This window comes from Sphaeramia orbicularis, chromosome 4 (assembly GCF_902148855.1).
Source record: "Sphaeramia orbicularis chromosome 4, fSphaOr1.1, whole genome shotgun sequence".
In the NCBI taxonomy this organism is placed as follows: domain Eukaryota; kingdom Metazoa; phylum Chordata; class Actinopteri; order Kurtiformes; family Apogonidae; genus Sphaeramia; species Sphaeramia orbicularis.
This window is the reverse complement of record NC_043960.1, coordinates 48,544,771-48,572,202: the sequence shown is the minus strand read 5'-3', so window position 1 is coordinate 48,572,202 and position 27,432 is coordinate 48,544,771. Positions and strand designations below refer to the sequence as shown.

Genomic DNA, 27,432 nt, shown 5'->3' with positions numbered 1-27,432 from the left:
AAGTATGAAAATAAACAAATTGTTATAAATCAATAACCATACATCCTATCTCAAAATGTTTTGCATGTGAGCGTTGTGGTGAGTCCTGTGAACGTGTAGATATGTCACATGTGGGGAAAAACTGCAAAATGAAAAATGAGTTTCAAACATCGCAACTTTGCTGGCTTGTAAAAAAGAAACTAAGACAGTTATGGAAAAGGTGTGAAATCGTTGTATTAAGGAGGGTTCACTCTATCTTTTGGCGCTATTTAGAAGTCAATACCACAAACGGTGTCATCGGAGTTAGTTTTAAAAATTTTATTTTGAAAGGCATATTGCGAAGTTCCTGTTGCAGATAGGTCATGAGTGTCAGTGGATGATTTGTAGAGCATGATCCAACAAAAATTTTGGCACTGGTTTCATGTCTGTACAACATTCCTACTGGCCACTAGGGCAGTTGCCGTTTTTTTCACATAGGTGGCGCTAGAGAGCCCATTTTGGCACCTATGGGGTTAATTTTTTCATTTTATCAAATTTTTCGCCAGGCCTGACATGTGTGCCAAATTTGGTGAGTTTTCGTGCATGTTTAGGGGGTCAAAATCCAGGTCTAAGTGGTGTGTGAATAATAATAATAATAATTAAAGCTGCAAGCAGCATTGGGCGGGACCTCGCACCGGGCGATCCGCCTCCCCCGTGATCCGCCTCCCGTGACCGTCCACACCTCAGCTCCACTCACACCTCTCCGTCCCCATACCAGTTCCCACCCTTTAGTGTCCGTCCTCCTTACATCTGTACAGAACACCAGCGACCCTCTGCTGAAACCACCATCACCTTTAAAATGACACTTTTATTTTGGAAAACCTACTGTGTGTATGTGCATTTGTTTTGTATGTGAGAAAAAGAATCAGTTTGAAAAATGAATTGAAATTGTATGAATAATTGAGCATAAAAGTGATGATGTCTCACATTTAAGGCTTTTATTTTGGAAAAACCCTATTGTGTGAGCATGTGTGTCTGTGAGAAAGAGTACTTTTGAATGAAGAAACATTGTACAAAGAGTTGAGCGTTTGATCATAAAAATGAAAAGAAGTTATGTAATAGAAATTTTGTATTATTGGTATTTGGGGTTTTATTTAGAAAAAATGTACTCCGTGTACTTTTGAATGTGTGCAAAATTTCCAGTATCCAAAATACAATGCAGTAAAACCTGTTTTAAGATGGAGAAAAAAAAAAAAAAAAAAAAGTTTGGATTGTCTGGGACTTGAACCCAGGTCCTCTTGCTCCATAGGCAGCTACATGAACCACTACACTAAGGACAGCCATAGACAGCTGCCCACCAAGAAGAATTTTATAGGGACTTTGTCATTGTTAAAAGTGAAAGTAAACATAGTCTTCAAAAAATCGCCATAATTCCATAACCGTAGGTCGTATCTGAAAAATTCTTTCACTTTTGGATTCTGCAAAAATTTTCGATCTCAAAAATTTTGGGATGTGAGAGTTGTGCTGAGTCCCGTGAACGCGTAGATATGTCACATGTGGGGAAAAACTCCAAAGTGAAAAATGAGTTCCAAACATCGCAACTTTGCAGGCTTGTAAAAAAGAAACTAAGACAGTTATGGAAAAGGTGTGAAATCGTTGTATTAAGGAGGGTTCACTCTATCTTTTGGCGCTATTTAGAAGTCAATACCACAAACCGTGTCATCGGAGTTAGTTTTAGAAATTTTATTTTGAAAGGCATATTGCGAAGTTCCTGTTGCAGATAGGTCATGAGTGTCAGTGGATGATTTGTAGAGCATGATCCAACAAAAATTTTAGCACTGGTTTCATGTCTGTACGACATTCCTACTGGCCACTAGGGCAGTTGCCGTTTTTTTCACATAGGTGGCGCTAGAGAGCCCATTTTGGCACCTATGGGGTTAATTTTTTCATTTTATCAAATTTTTCGCCAGGCCTGACATGTGTGCCAAATTTGGTGAGTTTTCGTGCATGTTCAGGGGGTCAAAATCCAGGTCAAAGTGGTGTGTGAATAATAATAATAATATAAAAACGAACGAAAAACAATAGGGCCTTGCTTGCAGGCAAGGCCTCTCACTGCGTGAGAGGGCCTTACCTTTCGGCTCGGTCCCTAATAATATAAAAACGAACGAAAAACAATAGGGCCTTGCTTGCAGGCAAGGCCTCTCACTGCGTGAGAGGGCCTTACCTTTCGGCTCGGTCCCTAATTAAAGCTGCAAGCAGCATTGGGCGGGACCTCGCACCGGGCGTTCCGCCTCCCCCGCGATCTGCGTCCCGGGAATGTCCACACCTCAGCTCCACTCACACCTCTCCGTCCCCATAGGAGTTCCCATCCTTTAGTGTCTGTCCTCCTTACATCTGTACAGAACACCAGCGACCCTCTGCTGAAACCACCATCACCTTTAAAATGAGACTTTTATTTTGGAAACCCTACTGTGTGTATGTGCATTTGTTTTGTATGTGAGAGAAAGAATCAGTTTGAAAAATGAATTGAAATTGTATAAATAATTGAGCATTAAAGTGATGATTTCTCACATTTAAGGCTTTTATTTTGAAAAAAACCCTATTGTGTGAGCATGTGTGTCTGTGAGAAAGAGTACTTTTGAATGAAGAAACATTGTACAAACAGTTGAGTGTTTGGTCATAAAAATGAAAAGAAGTTATGTAATAGAAATTTTGTATTATTGGTAATTAGGGTTTTATTTAGAAAAAATGTACTCAGTGTACTTTTGAATGTGTGCAAAATTTCCAATATCCAAAATACAATGCAGTAAAACCTGTTTTAAGATGGAGAAAGGAAAAAAAAAAAAAAATTTGGATTGTCTGGGACTTGAACCCAGGTCCTCTTGTTCCATAGGCAACTACATGAACCACTGCACTAAGGACAGACACATACAGCTATGCACCAGGAAGAGTTTTATAGGGACTTTGTCATTGTTAAAAGTGAAAGTAAACATAGTCTTCAAAAAATCGCCATTATTCCATAACCGTAGGTCGGATCTGAAAAATTCTTTCACTTTTGGATTCTGCAGACTTGTGGGAATTGAGTGAGGTATAACTTTTTATTCAAAAGTCTGGAATAACTGAGTAGTAATTGCAGAAACGTAGAGTAACTTTCAAAGGCAGATTGCCAACTTCCTGTTGGAGTTAGCTCATGAGTGTCAGTGTATGATTTGTCGGGCTCAATCAGACCAACATTTTGGCATTTGTTTCATGTTTCTGTGACATTCCTACTGGCCGCTAGGGCAGATTTTGTGTGTTTTTTAGTACATAGGTGGTGCTACAGAGTCCATTTTGGCACGCAAGGGGTTAATTTTGATATTGTATGAAAATGTTCACCAGCCATGACATACATGGCAAATTTGGTGAGTTTTGGAGCATGTTAAGGGGGTCAAATGGCAGTCTAAAGTGGAAAAAGTATGAAAAGAAACAAATTGTTATAAATCAATAACCGTACATCCTATCTCAAAAATTTTTGGATGTGAGAGTTGTGCTGAGTCCCGTGAACGCGTAGATATGTCACATGTGGGGAAAAACTCCAAAGTGAAAAATGAGTTCCAAACATCGCAACTTTGCAGGCTTGTAAAAAAAAACAGTTATGGAAAGTTATGGAAAAGGTGTGAAATCGTTTTATTAAGGACATTTCACTGTATCTTTTGGCGCTATTTAGAAGTCAATACGACAAACAGTGTCATCGGAGTTAGTTTTAAAAATTTTATTTTGAAAGGCAAATTGCGAACTTCCTGTTGGAGTTAGGATAGAGGCATCTGTGTATCATTTGTAGTGCTTGATCCAACAAATATTATGGCACTGGTTTCATGTCTCTACAACATTCCTACTGGCCACTAGGCCTGTTTCCGTTTTTTTTCACATAGGTGGCGCTAGAGAGCCCATTTTGGCACCTACTGGGTTAATTTTTTCATTTTATCAAATTTTTCGCCAGGCCTGACGTGTGCCAAATTTGGTGAGTTTTCGAGCATGTTCAGGGGGTCAAAATCCAGGTCAAAGTGGTGTCTGAATAATAATAATAATAATAATATAAAAATGAACGAATAACAATAGGGCCTTTCTTGCAGGCAACAACTTACCTTTCGGCTCGGTCCCTAATAATATCATAACGAACGAAAAACAATAGGGCCTTGCTTGCAGGCAAGGCCTCTCACTGTGTGAGAGGGCCTTACCTTTCGGCTCGGTCCCTAATAATCATCATCATAATAGCCTTTCATGAGTTTAGCTATGCATGAGGACACACCAAGAAGAATTGGAAGATGGATTATGGGGGAGGGGGATATATCGCCACACTTAAGTATATCAGATCTTGAAAATGTTGCTATTTATTTCTCATGTTGAGTACTATTGTGTTGGGATGGGCCATGATTTGTGAATATTCAAATAGTTATTAAAAGAAAATTACTTCATACAACCATCTTTCAGTCTCTTAAATATATCTTGCCTTCCTTTTATGTTTCTTGCTTATGTTTTATGTTAAATATTAAGGGTGTGCCAATACATCAATTATTAGATTCATCGTGATGCGACACCCGACAACTCAATAACGATTCATAAATGTTCAAAAATGATTATTTTTCATAATTACTAAATGACAGGAATACAACCACAGCGCGCAGCAGGACAATCAAAGTGGCGCATGCCGCCCGGACACCTTACGGAACGAACCAGGGGGAACACAGTAACACCAACTCTAACTGTTTGGCTACTGTTACAGAGTGTGAGATTCACCCATTTGGGTTTAGAAGCTAGCGTTTGGAAGCAGGGCTGTCGTGCTCTGATGCAGACACCAGAGCGCAGATACAAACTTCTCAACCCAAAGTATTTTGCCCAGAAAGCAGTTCCTGAACTGTACAATTAGATCAAAACCTAAGAAGCAGAATCATTGAAGAAAGCATGTAGGATAGCCCCAAAATGTGATGCATGCTTTGACTGTGGATAGCAAACTTTTTAGTTTATCAGATTTATGTTCCTCATTGAGGATTTTGTTTGGATATCATTTATTATGACAGAATACGCTAGCTTTTGTGTTGGTTGAGATTGAATTAACTGTTTTATACAGTTTTCTACAGAAGCATGTGTGTGGGAAGGGTCCGAGAGTTTCAGTTCCTGGGGAGCTTTTGAGGGGCCAGAAAAACAAAATAAGCAATTATTATTATTATTATTATTATTATTATTATTATTATTATTATTTAAATTAGATTAGAACAGAAATCTGTGAAAACCACATTTGATTGAAATAAGTCTTATTTATTTCTAAAGACACTTTATTTGTTTTCCTAAAAATATGTGGACTTAATTCCACCAGTTTTGTTTGTACTAGAGAAATACATATTTTTTAAAAGTGTTGCTTGTGATACAGTAAATGTTTTGTGAATAAAAGCAGCTTTTGCTGTATATGCCACTGCTACCTTTTTCCTGTTCGTTCCCTGGTGGAAAATATGTTGGATCATTCAGTGGTTTGACACAAATAAAAGATAATGGAGGCAAATTTGTTGGATTACTTGAATTTGACAAATATCTGATAATTATACCTTGTTTAACAAGTATGAAGTAGCCACAGAGGGGAAAAAAATCCTAAACAGGGAAAAAAGATGCATCGAAAGCCACTGGAAACTGACTGAACTGATCTCTCTGAATGCTTTTAAATCCAAACTCAGAGTGTTAGAGAATATCTCAATGACATGCATGTGTTTTACATAGGTTGACTGGTCCGGTAAATTACTGTATGTTGTCACTGTATAATGTAACTGTATGTTGTAACTATGTGTTGTGCTGCCTCTTGGCCAGGACTCCCTTGGAAAAGAGGTTCTTAATCTCAATGGGATTTTCTTCCTGGTTAAATAAAGGTTAAATAAAATAAATAAAATAAAATTATAATCATAATAATTGTTATAATCATTATGATTGTAATAATTGTCAATTCGTCGAATCGTAGCACCCTGAATTGTAATTGAATCGAATCGTGAGGTGCCATAGATGGCACACCCCTATTAAATAATATCTATGCATGTACGTATGTGTGTACAGAAAAAGTTATTTAAATAGCAGATACTGTTTTACATGTCTTGTTTCTACTCCTATATGTTCTATCTCCTGCACTTTGTTTTAGGTATTTTGCTGCTGTAAACACTGCAATTTCCCCGTGGTGGGATCAACAGTCATATCTTAACACCACTACGATAAATGTCACAATAATGCAATATATGCTTGCTTCAATAATTGTGATAATGTGAGTTGGTAATAATTGCCAGGGCTTGAGAGAGCAGAACAAACCCCTCAGGCTGAAACCCCTCAGGCTGAAACTCCACAATAAGAGTAAAATACAGCATAATCACCACACCAATTTCTACAAATGAATGTCCCTGAAAACAGATCCACCATGGAAACACACACACATACAATCGAACTTGCCTAAAAACAATACACACAACAACCACTACAAAGCAAGACATTGCAATTTCCTAATCATAGCAGGACTGTTCTTATGAGAAGCATCATATTAGGCAACAAAACTCTTTATATGATGTGGCTGGGGTTGTTGATCTACCTCCAGGCCTAAATACCTTGAACCTCCGTCTGCTGTGAGACCCCTGAAGCCAACCCAGACATGACTGTGATTGAAGCGATTATCTTTTCATCCACAGTTTCACACAATTATATCCACCAGGATATGCAGACCAATTATAACTCAAGGCTGAGCAGGAGATGTAATTGGTCTTTCCCCTCCTTCTTCTCATCCTCTCGCCACCACTGTCTGCTCTGTAGTTGGCACTGCAGAATACTAATCATTAGCGGGGGGCCATATGGTCCTTCAAAGATGGCAGAGCTGCTCTGTACTGCACTGTGAGAAGGTTATGGGGTAAAATGAGTCACATTCAATCAAGCCCCACGCATTTTTATCTTGAGATCCTTTCAAGATAATTGGGCAGGTGTGTTAAGCATGAGAAAAGATATTTTTACATTGAAATACGGATGCCTTTCACACTTCTTAGAGTGTATTATCTATGAAATTTATATTCAGTCGCACCCCTTTCCTCCTTTTTAATCCCTAAACATTATGACCAAAACTGTGACACAGAACACATTTTAATAAAAGCAGATTTGACTCTTTGTCTTACACTGACGGATTGGGATATCAATTACATTTTGAATATGACAGAGAGCGGCATTTATTTGTGTTGAATAAACTGATATTTAAGTCAGAGCATAGTGTACAGGTCCTCAACAGTGAGAAAGAGCTTCCAAAGCTCCACCTCATATGTCATGCATGCGCATGCATTTCAGCCGGTTACCCACGCGGGCATTGGTTTCCATCCTACTTATACAATGGGGGTACAGGGCGGTGCGGTCCGTGCCCCTCGCAGAAATGAAAGTGAAACTTTATGTTCATTTACCTTTTCCCTACCCTCCTGTCCTGGCCTAATAACATATTATACATACGTATAATACATGACAGTGAAGGGAGTTTTTTTTTGTATGAAATGTTTGGTGTGGCGGCATGGATAAACCTTACCAGTGGAAACACTGCACTTATGGTCCCGGTTGCTAAGTGAGGTCAGGTGATCTGTGAAAGTTTGCAGTGCAAAGAAACTTCCCAGCCGGCACAATGGAATATTTTTAAAATAAAATATTTAGAGAGGGTGAGACTTTTGATTCTTGGTTAAAGGCCGAGTTACCCTCACCGGTAAAGAAAAGACAAGGAGAATAAGAACAGCAGCGCAGAAGTCAGAGAAGTGAAAATGAAAACGCACTTGGATCCAGACAATAGAAAGGAAGACCAACATGAGATTAACACTGCCAAATGTGAACCTTTATTGTGCATGAATTCATGTGGGTGACTCTCACCACTACAGTTTTCATCCATTTCACTCTCTTTACCGCAGACGTTCCTCCGCTGTAATTCACTCTTTCTTCACTCAACTGCAGCTGACAGCAGCAGGTGCGCATGTTGTAAAGACGGTTTACCATTGGTTGAGGGAGGAGGCGGGTGGCGGTTCTGCGTTTGAGGGCATTTGTTTGTAATGCAGCCCATGAAATAAAATGATTAAGAATAGTCCGTGTTAAGAAATGAGATCGCATATATGTGCGAATCGAGATCGCGATCTTTTAACGATTGTGCAGCCCTAGTCTATACCTCAACAAATTTTATTATTTTCTTCTTTTGTTTAGAACTTCCATCCAAACCAATTCTTATTGTGTTGCTGCCAGGCAAATTTTTCCTGCCTGTAGCAATGTGGAGGAGTGCAAATTGCTCAAATGACGAAACACAATGGCCTGAAGAATGTTACTTATGACCCAACAACATACCCCCCGGCCTGTTTGATGGCCACGTCAGGCCCATGTACCTGAAACACAAAAACAACTACTTACCATCACACTACCTACCATCACAAAGTACACCCAAGTCTAGAACACGTCGCTGTACAAATTTGCAGTGTACAAATACATATACACTTGAGTATGACAGTAATGTTTTGAGCTGCTGTACTGCCTACAAATTTTACCTTAAAAGCTTATGTCAAAGGATTTGCAGGAGACAGTCCAAATCAAACTTAAAGGAGCTGCATGTAAGAATTATGTTGCAAGTAATCATAAAATGGCCCCGATATGTCACCAGACATTAAGGAATCATGTTCATTTCAAATACTAATATCACTGACAGTAGTAGTACAGCCAGAATATTTGCAATTGAAAAGCTAAGTGGCAGCCCACAAGTAATGTTTATGTTGTCATTTTGTGTTTTGGCCTGATGCTCCACTCATCACCTACCTCCCAATCACGAAGTCAGTAGCGTTTCAGTATCCAGGTTGCCAGTTCCCACTGAGCTGCAGCTAGGAACATTTCTGATCACAAATCTGACATTACTAAACCTAAAAGGCCTTGTTATGATTCTCAAACGTGCACCATTAAGGGGGGTTAAACATGACACATTCATGGGGCCCAGCAGTCCCAGGGGACCCACACAGCAGTGGAGTGGGCCTGGAGAGTTAGAGGAATAGTAAAGCAACTTTAGTTTCACTTTCATTGTCCACCGCTCTAGCAGTCACAGACTGCTACCCCCCCCACCACCACTACCCCCCCGGCAACCTCTAGTCTGGGGGGGAGGAGGAGGGGATACCACACTACAGTATTTTGAATGTGACTGCAGTACCAATTTTGGACACAAACCTACATACATCTCCTTTAAATGGAAAGCGAGGTGTTGTACAAGCTCGTGATGTACAATGTAAAACATCACTTGTTAACATTTTATATGATTTGCCCTGTTGTTGTTGTATTTGATACCAACATTATTCCAAAAAGCTACAAAATCGCAAGCAAGACAGTATCCTGAGATGACTACTGATGTAAAACCAGGGTCCAGTGATACTACAATAATAAAATAGAGTCATCCACTGATACACATATATGTCATTATCAGTGGCGATTTCTCATAGACTGTAAGGGAAGCCCGGCTTCCCCTAAAATTACGAAAATTAAATGGTTAAATATGTACGGTTGTGTTGACATTTTATTGACTACAAATGTATTACAACACGTTCATCTCACAGATGAGTTTGTTCAGAATCAGCTTTATCACAAATCAACGGATGCGATGTTGTTCACTTCTCATCCATTCCCGTTGCGCTGTTTTCTCATTCGATCTTTGCTAAGTGCATTTGTCCATAGACTGCGGGCGTCTATGGACTTCAATGGGACTGAGTGGAACAGTTTTTTTCATTGCCTCAAAACTGGACGGTAATTGGATAAATGCCACGATGTTGTCCCGCCCCCGGACGCTGGGCGTCTCTGGGGGTGAATGGAGCTGTGGGCAGAGCTTGGCCGGGCTGGACGCCAGAATCTCACATGCTGATTGGAGGATCAGTCAAAAGGCTGAATCCCGTTTGATTGACAGCTATTTTGGGTTCTACTCCTTCACTGACACAGTGCAGTCAAATACCGCTGCGCATTCTGCTGTGAAATGGAGTGAGAAACCACTACAAAATTGCTGGTTCATTTCTTGCACTGTAAATAAAGCACACTCATTGTACTTCCTTGTTTCAATTTAACGTAATTTCAGCGTTTTCCTGTTTCAGTTACATAATTTAATCATTTCTTGTTCAAGTTTAATATCATTTTGTAGATAGTTAAATCAATCAAACTGTCGGCTAGGTCGGAGTGAAAGGAGCATCTCTAGTTTAAAAAGGCTGAAGTCTTACACCCACAACACAATGGGCCAAGGCAATCTAAGCAGCCCAGCTCTGATGGCCATTGAGAGGACACTGGTCCAGTCCCTGGAAAAGACGCCTACTTGGTACGATAAGGTCACTGAGCACTTTCTTAAAAAGGAACAGAGGGCCGAATGTATGTTTAAATAACTTGACAATTTTTTTTTTTTTTTTTTTTTTTTTTTTGATGTAAGCCGACAATGAGCTTCCCCTGTCTGAAAGACAAGCAGCCGCCACTGGTCATTATGTACAGGTTATTTTGATAGTATTTTCCTGACCCACTAAAGATTGAATTGGGCTGTATGTGGCCCCTGAACTAAAAGTTTGAGACCCTTGACTATTAAAACATCAGTGTAAAATATCAGTGTAATTTTTGCATTTCATGGGCCGGACTGGACCCTATGGCAGACTGGTTTTAGCCCACGGGCCATATGTTGGACACCCCTGTCTTGGACCATTTCCATAGTGACCTTTTGTTTTCCTACTGCTGTATTTTAGCCACTAAACCTCCCTATTACAATCATAGTTCTCGTGCAGAAATTGTAGCCATGAAGTGCACATAATAACTGCTATAACACACTGGTAATTTTACAGGACACTTGTCTATTCTGACTGATTTACAGTTAAACACTTCACAAAGAATCTGTCTGCATCAAATGCAGCCATGTGAAATTTGTTTTATGACATCTAAAAGAACAGTGTGACTGGGACTTCTTCAACACAACGGCCTATTGACATATAGGTTAGTCACGTTATGCTCCAGGCCTGAGGACATTGCAATACAACAAGTCAGCCTACATTCCCAGCTCAGTCACTGTGTATTCACCCACATATGTGTCAATGACTAAATAGGCAACAATCTGTTATCACCTGTTTATTATTACAGTAACCCGACTGGACCACTATGAAAGTTAGACTCTAGTACTTTGAATAAGTAACCGCTGACAACTACTAAAATACCACATATTCACTGCCTTTACGTTGACTTCCTATAACAGCTGTGTAAATCCACAGCCCTAGAGCCTCTCAAAGAGACGCTTATATTTCGACCTGAATATCGGAACACATGTATTAGCTCCAATGTAAACGTTTGTCTTCAAAGAACAATCTCGTCACAAAACAAAGTGTACAAGTAAAGAGAACCACGTACCTTTCCCGGATGTTTGTCTCATTGTCTTGGTGTAATCCTTAATCGCACCAGAAATGGTATAAAAGTATAGGCTAATAAAAAGTATCTGTAGTAAAGTGTCCTGTTTGTTTAAACTCCGGGTTAAATCGACCAGACTTGGTTTAAGGTAGGCTAACAACGGACGAGACAAGGCTTCAGAGCTGAGTCAAACTAGAGGGTTGAAACCGGCATCGAAAGAAAAGTAATTAAAACGATCCGACACGGAACTGGCGCCGAATTATCCGTTAATGTCAAAGAAAGAAGAACAGTCTGCGGCTTCAAACTACCTCCAAACTGCAGTCTTTCCAAACAGACTGTGTGGTTTCAGAACGGCTAACCAGTTAGCCAGACGCTACTTCCTTTCTCTTTAGCCAGCAGCAGTCTGAGTCTGAGAGAAGAAAAAAAAAAGTTGAGGGAAAAAAAAAAAAGGCTGAAGCCAGATTCAGTACAACGAAGGCTCCCTGTTGATCCGCAGTGTTAGTCATAGGACAGCGCCCCCTGCTGGTGGGGTGCGACTACTTTATTGCGCTGGAGACTGGGGCAGATCTGTTCCACACCGACTGATTTAGAGGAGGGATGGCCATTAAATTGATTTAAACTATTAAGATCCAGGACTATTCTCTGTGGTGACTTCCACATGGATTTTAACCATTACTAGTGATTTATTGTCATTTATTATAATATTATCCTTTGCATTTTTCTGCAAGACACATCACTTTTTCAGCAGAATATATCATGATTACTTTATTACATTATTACATTATTCTATATAAAACCAACTGTCTCCATCTACTGTCATTTATCAACTCCATGGATTTTACTGGTGAGTCGTTGTGGAAGATGACAGTGTTTCCATGTTCACTACAGAGATTATGGATGCATCTGAAATAGACCTCAGACGCTACTAAAAAGATGAGAAACTACATTTTACCGGAATTATTTCACTGTATTGATAGGATTGGTGGTTAAAAACTTGTAAAACATTTTGGATTAGTAGATGTTTTGGGTCTTTGATGGTTAAAAAGATGAAAAATCAAGCCATTTTAAGTCTAGTAATTTTATTTGTGGTATTATATTATCATGATATAACCACAACAACAACAAATATATTTGAGACTTTGTTTCATTTAACAGTGCTGTAAGATTTGGTCTGCTTTTCTGATTCATCAACAAGTCAATAACTTACACCGTCCCTGATTTATAGATCAGCCGAGATAGATAGATAGATAGATAGATAGATAGATAGATAGATAGATAGATAGATAGATAGATAGATAGATAGATATTCTCTAAAATTATCTATTATTATAATGATGATGATGATGATTATTATTATTATTGTTGTTCATTCATTCATTCATTTTCTGAACCCGCTTTATCCTCACTAGGGTCACTTGGAGCCCATCCCAGCTACATAGGGGCAAAGGCAGGGTACACCCTGGACGAAGTTCATTGCAGGGCTGACATACAAAGACGAACAATCACTCTCACATGGGCAATTTAGATTAACCAATTACCCTATGGTGGAAGGAAGCCGGAGTACCTAGAGAGAACCCACGCAGACACGGGGAGAACATGCAAACTCCACACAAAAAGGTCCCACCCCCATCGACTACTGTTGGAATTTAACCCAGGACCTTCTTACTGTGAGGCACGAGTGTTGTCCTATTGTTATTACCTCCGCCAGGAGGTATTGTGATCACTTTGCTTTGTTTGTTAGCAAGATAACTCAAAAAGTTATGGACGGATTTTCATGAAATTTTCAGGAAATGTTGATACTGGCACAAGGAAGAAATTATTAAATTTTGGTGGGGATTGGGGCGGAGGTCTGCACTCTCCTAGTGCTTTTCTTGTTGTCTGGGTGCAATTACTCACAATTAATAGATGTTAAACTTGGGGTTACTAGTGAAAACCCCAAAGAATTAAAAATAAACAGGGGATGCACAAATTTACCAAAATAGATTAAAAAACATAAAAACATTAACAAGAATTTACGATGTTTCACAGAATCACCAAATTTCACAGGAGTGGACAAGAACTTCACAGCTTTATTCAAAAAACACTGTTCACTGCAAAAAAACATTTCATTAAATAAAAATAAATAAATTTTGCTGAAAAACTGTGGGATCCTATAGTTTCCAATCAAAGCAATTATGCAACGTAAAAAGCCCAAAACTTTTACTTACTGGGTCTCTATTTTCTATTTAATAAAGATGTAAATACTTATTTTAGGTGTAATGTTTTTGTTACTACTTTTAGGCTATATAGAGTGTGTTAAGGCTGGTAGTACGTGGACCGAACCCAAATGCAAGACCCTCAGACAGGAATACAATGAAAGGGTATTTATTTATCACAGTCAGTAAAATCAGTTCACACAGGATGGTAATGAATGAATCTTCAGCGGAACTGCTCTGGGGAAATCGTCACGGATTCCGAATCCAAGTGAGACGCTTCACAGCCCGGGTCAGGAGGACACGAGGGGAACCCGACTAGGAGGAAGCAAACGAGAGTCAGGGGACAGACCAGGTCATACACGGGAGGACAAGCAGACAGGCAAACGTACATTGGGGAAAGGCAGGCTCACGTACCGATAGTCCAGGCTGGAGGTCGAAAACAGGCTTGGTCACTGAGGCGGATGAACAGACAGGGGACAGGCGAATACTCAGGCGTCGAAGAACAAACCACGTCGAAGACAGACGAGCAGGCAGATGAGGGACAGGCAGAGTCGGTGGGCAAAACGGGTCACAACGGGCAGACAGACAGGATCCAAAAACGCTGGTAAGTAATCACACCAAAAGGAGGAAAACGAACTGGCAAAGAACAGGGGAAAACACAGGGCTTATATACACAGAAGGGAGGGAAGACAATGAGACACAGGTGGAAACAATCAGGGAGGAGTCAGGTAATCAGAGCAGGTGGACACAATCAGGGAAGGGAAGTAAAGACACCAGACATGACACATGAGGGAAACTTAACAAAACAAAACAGGAAACGACACACAAGACAGACAAAACAAGTAAAAGTCCAGGGACTGATATGACAGAGTGTGTCAAGTCAGTTTTCCTGGATTAATTAAATTAACTTCATGTCTTTGTCATTGGTGAGTTTGTGTTATTAAACTACTTCGGTGATATGTAGAAAAGTACTGTCCCATTCCTTTTCTACCTTTTCAAGCCCTTATAGATTCTCACGCTTGGCCACTGAGAAGTTGATGTCAGCAAAGTCTGTAAGGGTTTAGTGATCCGGGCTTAGACTGGAGATCAGGATTGGGCCCTTGTTGGCTTCTCCCCCCTTCTCCACCTTCCAGGCCTTTTTTTCCTCTCAGTAACTTTCCAGTCTCCTTTCCACTCCTCTCACCTGCACCTTCTGTCTTCACCCATACTCACCTGTTTCATTCAGTGCTCAGGGCCACGTCCACACCATTGTAAATAAGTATTTTACTTCTCTTTTTTTCTTCTCTGTCCAGATGACATTTGTTGCACAAAATACCTCTTTCCACTCACATAAAATTGTGAAGCCTGTTACCGGACGTTAGTCTGGGGTTGTCTGTCTTTTATGTTTGTCTGTCACTTCCTGTTTTATTTTGTTAAGTTTTCCTCATGTGTCTTGTCTGTGGTCTTTACTTCCCTTCCTGGTTCATGTTCACCTTTTCCCTGATTACCTGACTCTGCCCTAATGTGTTCCACCTGTGTCTCGTTGTCTTCCCTCCCTTTTGTGTATTTATACCCTGTCCTTTCCCCTGATCAGACGCCAGTTCGTTTTCTCTTGTAGATAACTTACCAGCGTTTTTGATCCTGTCTGTTCGTTTGCCTTACTGTGTTTCGACCTGTTTTTTGTCATCCTGTTTTTTGCCTGCTCCCTGTCGGTTTTGTCAGCCTCCATCTCCCTTCCTGGTTTTTTGACGTCTTTGCCTGATTTTTCGGTACGTGAGTTTGCCTTTTCCCTGTGTCCTGTCGCCTGTCTGATTGCCTCTCCGTGCATGACCTGTTTCCGTCCCTGACCTCCCTCTGCTTTCCCCTAGTCGGCGAGCCGGCACTAAATCCGGAGCCGAACCGTGGGTTCGCGTCCGAAACCTGGAGGACGGTTCAGATGAGGACTTCCTTGGCCGCTGTCCTCAAGATCCTGTTCATTATCATAATTTTCCTAACTGTATACAATAAACTCTGTAAACTTTTACATCCGCTTCCGTGTTCTGCATTTGGGTTCTGGGTCTGTGCTGTCAGCATTACAAAAATGCATCATCTCTGTTTCAACTTCCATCTTCATTATTAAAACAAAAATCAGAACAGAAGCAAAGTATCAGAACCTATAAAAAGTTTTTAACAATGGAGACATTTTCACTTTCCTACCAGTTTTTATTTATCTCTTAACAAGAAGAGCCTTCATGTTCCACGGTGTCTCTTCTCAGGGATTGTCTCCTTTGGTTTTCTCCCTTCCTCTAACACAAATGGAAGAAAAATAAATATTATAAATAGTCAGCAATTTCATCAGCTGACAAGGCAACACATGAGGTTTACACCAATACCACTGATGAACATATTCATTTCACTCAGCTTTTTGAAGGAGGGGATTTACAGTGTCCTTTAATGTCATTTTGTCTTCAAAACCTGTCCTTTTTTGGTCTCATCTTGTCTTTATATCTGTTCTCTAAAACCCAGATAAACATGATAGTCACCAACAAAGAAGAATGGCAGCAAGAAAAAATACCCATAAGACGAGACATTTTCTTCCACTCATCAGTTTTTATAAGAGAGGCTTCACTATGTGCTATCTCTTGTAGTCATTCTGTCTCCGTCATCATCCTTTTCTATTCTTTTCTTTTTTCTTTTTTTTTTTTCCAAAAGGGCAGAAAGAAGGACAGTAGCTACAAAACATACTTTTGGACAAAGACAGTTTCATTTTCTTATCAGCATTACCTATTTATATGACAGGCTTCAGTACTTGGTGTTTGTTGAATGTTCTCTTTACTTGCTGATATCCCAGCACATACTGGGTCACAATGCCAGCACTCACTAGTCCTATAAAATCCAACTATAAACCTACAAGTAACTCATCTCACATGACCAATAAAGAAAATCATGAATGTGTTTGCTCATATGGTAACTCAGGTGCCCACAATGCAACACTCACAGGCCACAAGAAACACAAAAGCATGCAAAAAAAAAAAAAAAAACCCTACAAACTAGTAACTGAAGCAGAATCTAGCATCTGAAGTCAACAGGTCAAATGAAACTGTCTCTACTGACATTTCTGAAACTCTTCTGGCTATAAATCATCTATCTTATCTTGGGTCATTTGTCTTTGTTATAGCTCTGATCCTAATCACTGGTTGTCCAAAGATGAGGCAGAGTCTGGAGAAGTCCAGTGCAGCTGTGTTTACTGGGCAGCAAACAGTAAACACAATGAGCATTTCTTGAGAACTAACTGTCTGATGAAAATTTACATTCCCTTTTAAATATTTTTAGATGTATCCTCCCTTTTTGGGGTTTGAACTATGCACTTGACGATTTCTCTAAAATTCTGCCATTGTTAATGTGATTTCTCATGGAAGATGAACCCTTTATTCTTCCCTTATGTAACTTCCCATTAACCCATAAAGACCCAGTGGTACTTATGTGGCAGTTCCAAAATAGTTTTTTCTCTATATTTAACTTTTCTTATGTGACTGATCACCATTTATTATTATATTATCCTCTGTATTTTGTTGTTTTTCAGGGAAAATATGGTATTTTCCTATATTTAATTTACTGATCACAAAAGCTCAGATTACAGTTGAGGCCTATTATATTAGAAACAGAGAAAACTCAAGAAAGAGTGACTTTTTCAGCGAAGATATCATTAACTGAAGATGAACCCATTATCTCCATCCACTGTCATTTATCAAACACTCTGGGTTTTACTGGTGAATCAATGCTGTTGAAGATGACAGTGTTTCCGTTCTGAATGTCCAAACAGGTCATATTTGATGAGCATGAAAAGATGAAAAAATTGTATTTCACACCATTTATTTACATGTACTGAGGGAATTAGTGGATTAGAAGTTATTAAAGATTTTAGATAAGTGCTATTGGTCGCTGGTGGCTGTGTGAGCCTTTATGGGTTAAACATTATATTTCCTTTCACCATTTCCCATTAACATACATTTGGTTGTTATGAGGAACAACATTTTCCCATCAACATGTTCTTTAGTGCAGGAAAGCAGAAAGAAAGTGGCGCAAGAATAAAATCACAGTCAATTATGAAATTTACAGGGAACAACTTAAAAACTACAATAACTGTCTGAAGGAAGAAAGACACTCATATTTTTCCAAACTTATAAATGACAACCGCCATAATCCAAAGGTCCTGTTTTCCACATTTAGCTCGGTAATTAACCCCATCTTCAACAACAGTGCTCCTTCAAATATGCCCAACTGTGATATGTTCTTAAGTCACTTCACCAGTAAAATACAGTCTATATGGTCAGACCTGCAGCAACCACAGCCAGGCAATGCTTTTATCACAGATCCACTGGTTTTATCTGCTACTTTAGAGAATTTTGCCCTGGTTGATGCTGAGAGTCTTAACAAAGTTGTTTTACAGTTAAAAACAACCACTTGCTTTTTAGATTCCATTCCCACTTCTCTTTTTAAATCGATTTTTACATTTATCGATGATGATGTTCTTAATATTGTAAATTATTCATTGCAGACAGGGGTCTTTCCAACAGCTCTTAAAACCGCCATGGTCAGACCCCTTCTCAAGAATCATAAACTGGACCCCTCCCTTGCCAGTAACCACAGACCTGTGTCCAACCTGCCGTTTTTAAGTAAAGTTTTAGAGAAAATTGTTTTTAACCAGATCAACAATTTTATTAATTCTAACAACATTTTAGAATTTTATCAATCTGGTTTTAGAGCGCACCATAGTACAGAGATGGCACTGGTTAAAATTTTAAATGACATTAGATCCAACATGGACAACAAAAAGCTTGCCGTCTTGGTCCTATTGGATCTTACGGCAGCGTTTGACACTGTGGACCACCACATTCTTTTAGACAGATTACATAACACAGTTGGTCTCTCTGGGTCTGTTTTTAACTGGTTTGAATCATTTTTAACAAACAGGGATTTTTATGTTAGTATTGGGGAACACTCATCAAAAAGGTGCAAAATGGATTGTGGTGTTCCCCAAGGGTCAATTTTAGGTCCAACCCTTTTTAACCTTTATATGCTGCCTCTAGGACAGGTCATCAGGAGACATGGCATTAACTTTCATAGTTATGCTGATGACACTCAACTTTATGTTGTCGTGTCTCCAGATGACCTCAGCCCCATCGACACCCTTTTTAATTGCATTTTAGATATTAAGTCCTGGATGGCAGCAAACTTCCTCCAGCTCAACCAGGGCAAAACTGAGGTTTTAATTGTTGGTCCTGAGGCTCAGAGGGAGAGGCTCAAAGCTAAGCTCCAAACCCATTCACTCGGCTCCTCTGAGAGGGTTAAAAGTCTGGGTGTTTTACTGGATTGTGAGCTTAGCTTTGAGCCACACATAAGGTCTGTTACCAAACTGGTTTTTATCATTTAAAAAATATTGCCAGAGTACGACCATTTCTCTCTCGAGCCAGTGCAGAGACTTTGATACGTGCTTTTGTCACAAGTCGAATTGATTATTGTAACGCTCTCCTTTCTGGTCTTCCCAAGAAGACCATTGCACCGCTGCAGCTGCTCCAGAACTCTGCAGCCTGACTGCTGACGAGGACCAGAAAGAGAGAGCATATAACACCAGTGCTCAGGTCTCTGCACTGGCTCCCTGTGAGCTTCAGGATGAATTTTAAAGTGCTTTTATTGGTTTTTAAAACTCTTAACGGTCTTAGCCCTATTTACTTATCTGATTTGCTTTTAACATATGAGCCCTCTTGGACCCTCAGGTCCTCAGGTAGTAATCTCTTAACTGTTCCTAGAGTCCGCACTAAGACTCATGGTGAGGCCTCATTCAGCTTTTATGGCCCCAAACTATGGAACAGCCTACCTGAGGACCTGAGGTCTGCTGCGAGTGTTCATATTTTTAAAAGTAAACTTAAAACTTATCTTTTTAGGCTAGCTTTTAATTAAACTCTTACTGTAAACTTTACTTTGTTGCTTGTATCTTTATTTGCAACCGCAGGACAGTGGGGGTTTTTGTTGTGAAGCACTTTGTGCTACATGTAACATGTATGAAAAGTGCTATAGAAATAAAGTTTGATTGATTGATTGATTGATTTTCTTACCTCTGCTTGAACACAACTGTTCACCTGTCCCACAACTGTCAGCTGCTGGAATCTTTTGTATTTTCCATATCCTTCTTGTATTAGAAACCAGTTTCCTTTCATCTATCTTACATAAAGAATGGAGCGGGCACAGTAATACAGCAGTATATCATAAAAGCTGCAACTATCAGTAATTTTTGTAATCGATTAATCTATTGGTTGTTTGTTTTGATTTGATTTGATTAAATGATTTTTGGAATAGGTAAAAAACAAAAAAGTTAAAATGTGAAAAAGACATGTCTGAAAATGACAAACAACAAGTCCTTTATTCCAGAACCAATGGAAACAACCACAAAAAGTATGAAAGTAAAAGAATATATAAGAATCAAAGCTGCAAGCAACATTGGGTGGGACCTCACATTCTGGCCGGGTTCCACCTCCCATGCTACCAACCGTCACCTGTTCCGCCTCCTGTCCCCCCTCCTGTTCTTGTTATTTTGGCAGTTTTATTATGTCTCTTTATTTAGCATTTTTAATAAGGCTTTTATTTTGAAAAACCCTACTGTATGTGTGTGTGTGTGTGTGTGTGTGTGTGTATGTGTGTGTGTGTGTGTGTGTGCGTGTTTGTGTGTATGTGTGTGTGTGAGAGAGAGAGAGAGAGAGAGAGAGAGAATCAGTTATGCAAGTTGGATCAGTAATAGTATTAGTAGTAGTAGTAGTAGTAGTAGTAGTAGTCTCACACACACACACAGTTGCTATGGACTCTACAAGGTTGCTAGGGGAGGAGAAACATGGCAGATGCACGTGATCACCACTAACAACCTGTGGAAGAGACATGGGTGTCCATGTTAAATTAACTACAAAACCATGTCTCAAACAAACTGACGTCAATCCATAACTCTACCTCCTATTCAAAAATTCTTGCATGTCAGGCTTGTGGACAGTCTTGTGAATGTATTGATATATAACTGAACAAAAATATAAACGCACCACTTTTGTTTTTGCTCCCATTTTTCATGAGCTGAACTCAAAGATCTAAAACTTTTTCTGTGTACACACAAGGTTTATTTCTCTCAAATATTGTTCACAAATCTGTCTAAATTTGTGTTAGTGAACACTTCTTCTTTGCTGAGATAATCCATCCACCTCACAGGTGTGGCATATCAAGATGCTGATTAGACAGCATGATTTTTGCACAGGTGTGCCTTAGGCTGGCCACAATAAAAGGCCACTCCAAAATGTGCAGTTTTATCACACAGCACAATACCACAGATGTCACAAGTTTTGAGGGAATATGCAGGAATCTGGAATATTTCAGGAATCTCCACCAGAGCCTGTGAATTGAATGTTCATTTCTCTACCATAATGTTCATTTCTCTACCATAAGCCATCTCTAAAGCTGTTTCAGAGAATTCATGAAGAAGACTGTGCGAGGAAAATGGTGGTCACACCAAATACTGACTGGTTTTCTGACCCCCCTGGACCACCCAATACAGTAAAACTGCACATTTTAGAGTGGCCTTTTATTGTGGCCAGCCTAAGTCACACCTGTGCAATAATCCTGCTGTCTAATCAGCATCTTGATATGCCACACCTGTGAGGTGGATAGATTATCTCAGCAAAGGACAAAGAAGTGCTCACTAACACAGATTTAGACAAATTTATGAACAATATTTGAGAGAAATAGGCCTTTTGTGTACATAGAAAAAGTTTTAGATCTTTGAGTTCAGCTCATGAAAAATGGGAGCAAAAACAAAAGTGTGCGTTTATATTTTTGTTCAGTATAATATGTGGAAGAAAAGTCCGAACTGACTAAGCAGTGATTGAATGACCACAGAATTAGTCAAACATGTAAGAGAAGTTTAACATTGGAGTGAATGAGAAAAAAATCATCAGTCTTTGCACTTGGAGGCCCATGGTTTGAAAACTGAACAGTTTAAGATTAAAATATGAACAATCTTTGAAAGAAAATATTTTTCCCAACATTTTGACGTATAATTTGTTACTAGAAATGTGAGAGTTACGAAGAGGTCCTCCAGGTGTGGGTTTTAAAGACTCCCCTCTTTTCTACTGAGGCCCAGTTATGTCTCAGTGCTGATCTGCTTGACAGGGCTGTAGTATACCTCCAGGAATAGTTGGGGACCCAAAGTCTCAAAAATGGGTTGAACCTGACATGGTCTGCCATACTTTTTATTTGTGTTTTTTTTTGTGTTAATTTTGATCCTAAGGACCAATAATTGGAGGGTCTGCTCTGCTGGAAATATCGTGAGTGAGTTTGGAACAACCAACAGACTTGGAGGCTGCGCATCATCATCTGTATGTAAGTCCAATGGGTAAATGCTGCAGAATGGAAATCATTCAATTGTTAATAGACATTAATATTTCTTAGGAATTGTAGGTGCAATTTTATTTAAAAAAAAAAAAAAAAGTTTAATAACAGAATTTGGATTTGTTGTAAAGTAATAAAGCTCTTTATTTATAGTAACAATTGAGTTTATTTCATTTAATTATTTCTGGTCAGTCTTATCAAGTTAGGATAGCCTAGCAATTAGCTTAGCATGCTAAGGCTAGCAGTTAACATGATATGTAGGTTTAGGGATATAAAGATTTTAAATTGCCATTTTAGCCAAAGTATGGTCTCTAAAGTGAATAAGCAACTTATTAACTTGCAATAATAATATAAAACACATATTATACATGTTTATAGGAATCTTAGATGAATAAATAATCTAATTAATTTAGATGCCTGTCAAACCAAATGGCAGTGACCTGAGGGGTCCTCCCAGGGGTCCATCCTGGGACCTCTTTTGTTCAATCTTTACATGTTGCCCCTGGGCCAGTTAATACACAGTAATAACGTGTCCTACCATAACTATGCAGACGACACTCAGTTTTACATCTCGCTGACAGCAAGTGAACATGGGCCTGTGGACTCACTCTGTGAATGCCTCCAATAGATCACTGTGTGGATGCAAAACAACTTTCTCCAGCTAAACTCAGACAAGACTGAAGTCATTGTCTTTGGCCCACAAAAACCCTGACAAAGTGTCATCAGTCATCTGGAATCTGTTACTGTAAAAGCTAAAAACCAGGTTAGAAATCTAGGGGTAATAATGGACTCAGACCTAAACTTTAACAGACACATTAAATCAATTACATCATCAGCCTTTTACCATCTCAAAAACATTGCCAGAATCAAAGGTTTAGAGTCTAAACCAGACTTAGAGAGACTTATCCATGCATTTATCTCTAGCAGGTTAGACTACTGTAACGGCCTTCTGACTGGACTCTCTAAACCAGCAGTAAGACAGCTGGTTTAGAGTAAGTTCAGTCTACCCCTGTTCTCTTCACTATTCTCTCCTCATTTCTCTCACCTCTTCTGTTCAATCCTCCACTCTCCTCTTCACTCAACTCTTTACTGTCCTTTCCAATCCTATGCACTGAAGATGAAACAACCATATATAAGGTGATGACAATATTTGCCAAATTTATTTATTATTTATTTATATATTATTTATTTGCCAAATCAAACCACTTATAATTTATCTTATTTATTTACTGGTTTATGTAATAGGAATCATGCATATTAATTAACATTGTTGTATAAAAATACATCATGTAAAGATGCTAGAATAAGAAAAATAACTACTTTTCATCTGGAGTCCCTAGGCCTGTATTATGAAAAACAGCCAACATTCATACAACACTCATTCACTATATATCAGAAGATACACATAATAATGACATACACATCACAAAAACAAACAAAACAAGAACAACAACAAGTAAGAAATGGGCATAAACTCGACATAAAAATGAACTCGACTTCATCTGAGATGTGCAGTTGGCTTTCCTCCAGGACATAAGCGTAAGCATATAAGCATATAAATTAATGATCTTATTTATTCATTTAAGATCTCTATAAACATGTATAATATGTGTTTTATATTATTATTGCAAGTTAATAAGTTGTGATTAGTGATTTAGTGATTTATTCCGAACATGCAATGACATTTAACATATATGCACTAGCAAAACATACATAATAATACAAATATCAAGAATCATAACAGTCTTAGAGAGAAGAAAAGCACAATAGTTCCATTTACATTTACCTGAAAAGGGGTGGGAAGAAGTGCAACTTATTTAATCCCACCCCCTGTCCCTACAATACACACACACACACACATGTTCATCCATATACACATACATATGTTTATACATATACACAACATACAAATACACATAGAATCTTTCACCAATGCCTTTCCTAGTTGTGCTAGTAAATAAATAAACAAAATAATAACTAACTCAAGGAAGGAAATATATACATTTCCTAGCCTGCGCTACGTCACGTCTGGTGAGTGTATTGTTTGCTTGTTGCGTTGCTGCCAGTCGTTCTTTTCCTAGTGCTCTTCAGTTGTTTTTAATCCACGATTTAACTTAATACTTGGTTAAATTTAGTCTCTGGTTGGCTCAGTACACACCCGGAGCCAACGATAACATCTGATTCTAGCTAAAAAGTTTGTTCATAGATTAAAAACAACTTTTCTTTTAGCTCCGCTAGCCTAGCTTAACTGAGCTATGGCTAGCCCTCTGCCTTCACCTTCTTCCCGTCTGTTCTGCTCAGTGTGCTTTATGTATAGTGAGCTCCCTGCCTCCTTTACTGAGGATAGAAGCAGCTGTAGGAAGTGTAGTTTAGTGTCAGGGTTGGAGGCCAGGGTTTCTGATTTAGAAGCACGGCTCTGCACTTTGGAGGCCAAGGCTAAGCCTAGTTATACCCAGGTAGCAGCAGGGACCGCAGGTCGTGCTTGTAGTAGTAGGAATGCTAGCGTGGTTAGCCCCCCAGCGAGTCCCGTGCAGCCAGGAGAGACCAGGGACGGATTTGTGACAGTACGGAGGAAGCGCAGTGCTAAACGCAAAAACTTAGTGCACCAACAGTTTCCCGTCTGTAATAGATTTGATCTCCTCAGCGACACACCAGCTGAACCGGATACACTCGTAATTGGCAGCTCCATAGTCAGAGACGTGAAGCTCCCAGCGGTGTCTGTCAGGTGTTACCCAGGGGCCAGAGTCGGTGACATTGAAGGAAACCTTAGGCTTTTACAGCAGAATAGGACCAGGTTCCGCCGGATCGTTAGTCACGCAGGTGGTAACGACGCCCGGCGTAGACAATCTGAGGTTCTTAAATTGAACGTAGCCTCGGTGTGTAAACTTGCTAGGTCGATGGCTGACACCGTAGTATTCTCTGGACCCCTGCCCAATTTGATTAATGATGAGATGTACTCTAGGTTCTCATCATTTAACCGCTGGTTGTCTAGATGGTGCCCAGAAAACGACATTGTTTTTATTGACAATTGGCGTGCGTTCTGGGGAAAGCCCGGGCTCATTCGCAGAGACGGCATACGTCCCACTTGGGAGGGTGCCTGTCTTTTAGCTCGCAATCTGGCCGCTAGCCTTAGTCTTCCAAAGTGACCCTTCAGAGTGGGGGCCCGGGAGCAGAGTTGTAGTGTAAAACACTTCTCTGTTAATCACTCACTTCTTCCCGAGCTGTCACACATCCAGTGTTCAGAAAAGAAGATAGAGACTGTGACTGTTCCTCGTGCAGTAGAGACTCAAAAACCTAACCCTATAGAGACTTTAGGAGTGAGACCAAATAATTTAATACAAATAGTTCCGGATTGCAGTCAAATTAAAAGGACATCTAATAAACATATTAAATGTGGATTACTAAACATTAGGTCTATTTCATCCAAATCTCTGTTATTAAATGACTTAATTGGTGACCATAAAATTGATATTTTGGCTCTGACAGAAACCTGGCTTCAGCAAAATGAATATGTGAGACTAAATGAATCCATGCCACCAAGTCATGTGAACTTTCACACAGCTAGAAGCACTGGTCGAGGTGGAGGAGTGGCAGTAATTTCACACTCCAGTTTGGGTCTGAACCCTAAAACTAATCACACTTATCAATCCTTTGAAAGTTTAGTTTTATCAATTACTGATCCCAACTGGAAAAACAAAAAAACAGTTCTATTCGTAGTGGTCTTTCGCCCTCCTGGTCCCTATTCACAGTTTTTATCAGAATTCTCTGACATTTTATCCACTGTAGTGTTAAACTGGGATAGGATTTTAATAGTTGGGGACTTCAACATACGTGTTGATGATGACAATGACTCTTTTAGTGGCGCATTTAGTGGCCTACTAGATGGGATTGGCTTTGTTCAAAATGTAAATAAACCAACTCAGTCACAAGCACACCCTGGATCTGATCTTAACATATGGTATTGAGGTTAGTGACCTTGTTGTCCTCCCCCATAACCCCGTACTCTCAGACCACTTTTTAATTACCTTTCAGTTTGTGCTTGAGGATAAGTCTACACCTGTGATTAAAGCTCAGATGAAAAGGACATTATGTGATCGTTCTGTCTCAAGGTATAAAGAGATAATTCAGCCAATATTTCCTTCCCTGTTGTCTGATTATGTAGAGAACATGTCTAGTCCTGCTGCATGTGATGAGTTTGTTGATAGTGCCATGCTCACACTACAAACTGCTCTGGATGTAGTTGCCCCCCTCAAGCTGAGGATTGTTAAGCCGAGGCCAGCTTCTCCTTGGTATAATGCTGAAACACGTTCCTTTAAACAAGCAGTGCGTAAATTAGAGAGGCTATGGCACCGTTCCAGCTCGGAGCATTCTTTCAGTGTCTGGAAAAACAGCTTATTGGCCTATAAGCAGGCCCTGCGTAAGGCTAAAACTAGATAATACTCATCCTTAATCGAGAAAAACAAGAATAACCCTAGATTTCTGTTCAGCACTGTAGCCAGGCTGACAAACAGTCACAGCTCAGTAGAACCCTCTATCCCACTTACTTACAGCTGTGATGACTTCCTACAATTCTTTAACGATAAAATCTCAACTATTAGAAACAAAATAGATGAACTACTACCAAATATTAGGTCTGACAAAGCACAGGCTGCAAACCTAGAATCTCTTATAAACCCCCCTACAATGTTAGATAATTTTGCTACTGTAGATCGAGCTGATGTAGCATCTGTCATTATGTCCTCCAAACCATCGACCTGCCTCTTAGACCCAATCCCAACCAAACTTTTTAAAGAGACTCTGCCCCTAACTATTGACATGATCCTAATTATAATAAATACCTCACTAGTTACTGGCAACGTGCCACAATCTTTTAAATTTGCAGTTATTAAACCACTTCTGAAAAAACCTACTCTAGATCCTGTCATCCTGGTCAATTACAGACCTATATCTAATTTGCCCTTCCTCTCAAAAGTTCTTGAAAGAGTGGTAGTTAAACAGCTGTGTCAGCATTTACAGGACAATAGTTTATTTGAACAGTTCCAGTCTGGCTTTTGAGCTCATCATAGCACTGAAACTGTGTTAGTCAAAGTAACTAATGACTTGTTATTAGCTGCTGACGATGGATTGGTCTCCATCCTGGTCTTATTGGACCTGAGTGCAGCTTTTGACACTATCAACCACAGTATCTTGCTGCAGAGATTAGAATGGGACATAGGCATTAGAGGAGCAGCCCTCTGCTGGTTTAAATCCTATTTATCTAATAGGTACCAGTTTGTTAATGTAAACCACCAATCATCAACATATTCCAGAGTTAGTTGCGGCGTGCCACAAGGGTCGGTCCTCAGGCCCATTTTGTTTACACTATACATGCTGCCTTTAGGTAACATTATTAGAAAACATGGCATTAATTTTCACTGTTACACAGACGATACACAACTGTATTTATCGATTAAACCTGATCAGACCAGACAAGTAGATAAACTAAGTTCCTGTG

The 27,432-nt window shown here is 39.5% G+C and overlaps 1 protein-coding gene and 1 long non-coding RNA gene across 11 annotated transcripts in view; one reads left to right on the top strand and one right to left on the bottom strand.

Moving 5' to 3' along the window:
- Window positions 1-11,774, bottom strand: part of myo9b (myosin IXB) — a 254,759-nt gene extending 242,985 nt beyond the window's left edge. For 7 of the 10 annotated variants that reach the window (XM_030132059.1, XM_030132060.1, XM_030132063.1 and 4 more), the window contains exon 1: window positions 11,365-11,773. The gene's annotated coding sequence lies outside the window, so the exon portion shown is untranslated. Of the gene's footprint in view, window positions 1-11,364 lie in introns of all 10 variants that reach the window. The other 3 variants (XM_030132067.1, XM_030132068.1, XM_030132066.1) reach the window with 1 other exon arrangement.
- Window positions 8,877-27,166, top strand: LOC115417918 (uncharacterized). Its single transcript, XR_003935218.1, has 3 exons — window positions 8,877-8,888; window positions 14,295-14,297; window positions 25,254-27,166. It is a non-coding gene; the product is annotated as an uncharacterized LOC115417918 (long non-coding RNA).
- Window positions 27,167-27,432: the final 266 nt, after the last annotated feature.